The sequence below is a fragment of the Zeugodacus cucurbitae genome, unplaced genomic scaffold (assembly GCF_028554725.1).
Source record: "Zeugodacus cucurbitae isolate PBARC_wt_2022May unplaced genomic scaffold, idZeuCucr1.2 ctg00000024.1, whole genome shotgun sequence".
Taxonomy (NCBI): domain Eukaryota; kingdom Metazoa; phylum Arthropoda; class Insecta; order Diptera; family Tephritidae; genus Zeugodacus; species Zeugodacus cucurbitae.
In genome coordinates, this window is record NW_026530835.1 from 160,001 (window position 1) to 162,500 (window position 2,500).

The window sequence follows — 2,500 nt, forward strand, 5'->3', positions numbered from 1 at the left end:
GAACGCAAAGTTATCAAACGACTTTTACAATATACTGAAAAGCAATTGAAATATACAAAAATTAATATAATGGTACATTGTATAACATAAAAACTATGTTTGGTTAAACGGCGGGCATAAAAATGATTTTATTTACGTAGCCAAATGCATCGTCATCTTATTAGTGACGCGCAAAAAGGAATTCAGGAGATTCCTACTGTCCCTATTTGCGAAGAGCCGAAACCACATATAAAGAGCCAAAAGGCCGAAAAAACGTATATTTGCATATAAAAAAAACTAAGTTTGGTTAAACGGCGGACATAAAAATGATTTTATTTACGTAGCCAAATGCATCGTCATCTTATTAGTGACGCGCAAAAAGGAATTCAGGAGATTCCTACTGTCCCTATTTGCGAAGAGCCGAAACCACATATAAAGAGCCAAAAGGCCGAAAAAACGTATATTTGCATATAAAAAAAACTAAGTTTGGTTAAACGGCGGACATAAAAATGATTTTATTTACGTAGCCAAATGCATCGTCATCTTATTAGTGACGCGCAAAAAGGAATTCAGGAGATTCCTACTGTCCCTATTTGCGAAGAGCCGAAACCCCATATAAAGAGCCAAAACGCCGAAACCACGTATATTTGCATATAAAAAAAACTAAATTTGGTTAAACGGCGGGCATAAAAATGATTTTATTTACGTAGCCAAATGCATCGTCATCTTATTAGTGACGCGCAAAAAGGAATTCAGGAGATTCCTACTGTCCCTATTTGCGAAGAGCCGAAACCACATATAAAGAGCCAAAACGCCGAAACCACGTTCATACAAGTAAAAAAATTTCATATAAATACTAAATAATTTTCATATAGATACTAAGTTTATGAATTCATACAAGTAAATAATTTTCATATAAATACTAAATAATTTTCATATAGATACTAAGTTAATGAATTCAAACAAGTTAAAAATTTTCATATAAATACTAAATAATTTTCATATAAATACTAAGTTAATGAATTCATACAAGTTAAAAATTTTCATATAAATACTAAATAATTTTCATATAGATACTAAGTTAATGAATTCATACAAGTTAAAAATTTTCATATAAATACTAAATAATTTTCATATAGATACTAAGTTTATGAATTCATACAAGTAAATAATTTTCATATAAATACTAAATAATTTTCATATAGATACTAAGTTAATGAATTCATACAAGTTAAAAATTTTCATATAAATACTAAATAATTTTCATATAGATACTAAGTTAATGAATTCATACAAGTTAAAAATTTTCATATAAATACTAAATAATTTTCATATAGATACTAAGTTAATGAATTCATACAAGTTAAAAATTTTCATATAAATACTAAATAATTTTCATATAGATACTAAGTTAATGAATTCATACAAGTTAAAAATTTTCATATAAATACTAAATAATTTTCATATAGATACTAAGTTTATGAATTCATACAAGTTAAAAATTTTCATATAAATACTAAATAATTTTCATATAGATACTAAGTTTATGAATTCATACAAGTAAATAATTTTCATATAAATACTAAATAATTTTCATATAGATACTAAGTTAATGAATTCATACAAGTTAAAAATTTTCATATAAATACTAAATAATTTTCATATAGATACTAAGTTAATGAATTCATACAAGTTAAAAATTTTCATATAAATACTAAATAATTTTCATATAGATACTAAGTTAATGAATTCATACAAGTTAAAAATTTTCATATAAATACTAAATAATTTTCATATAGATACTAAGTTAATGAATTCATACAAGTTAAAAATTTTCATATAAATACTAAATAATTTTCATATAGATACTAAGTTTATGAATTCATACAAGTAAATAATTTTCATATAAATACTAAATAATTTTCATATAGATACTAAGTTTATGAATTCATACAAGTAAATAATTTTCATATAAGTACTAAGTGTATGAATTCATACAACTAAATAATTTTCATATAAGTACAAAAAATTTAAAAAAAAAAATAAATGTTAAGCTATTTTTGATGTTGTAATATTTCTTATAAGCATAATGCTCATAGAAAATGATATAAATTACTTGTATATATATGAATTTAAAACTTTTATATGGTTAAAAAGATTTTCTCCATACGATTTCCGGTTGGTGAGGTGTACGTGGCAGAAAACATATATGTTGTATGAAACTTCAACATTAGTACTTGTATGAAAATTTTAATACTTGTATGAAATTGCATACTTAGTACTTATATGAAAATTATTTTCATATATTTATAAAAGTATTTAAGTGTAATATATAAATGAGAGCAAAAAAATTTATTCCTGGTTTGCTACAGTTGGTTTAAATAGAAATAATTTTGTTAATAATGAAATGTTATTAATTGAGATTATTCTTCTATACCTAACATAATGTAGTCGTTTTTTTTTTTAATTTAACTTTTTTTGGGGTTTGTTCTTCTATTCACATAAAATATATGTGGGTAAA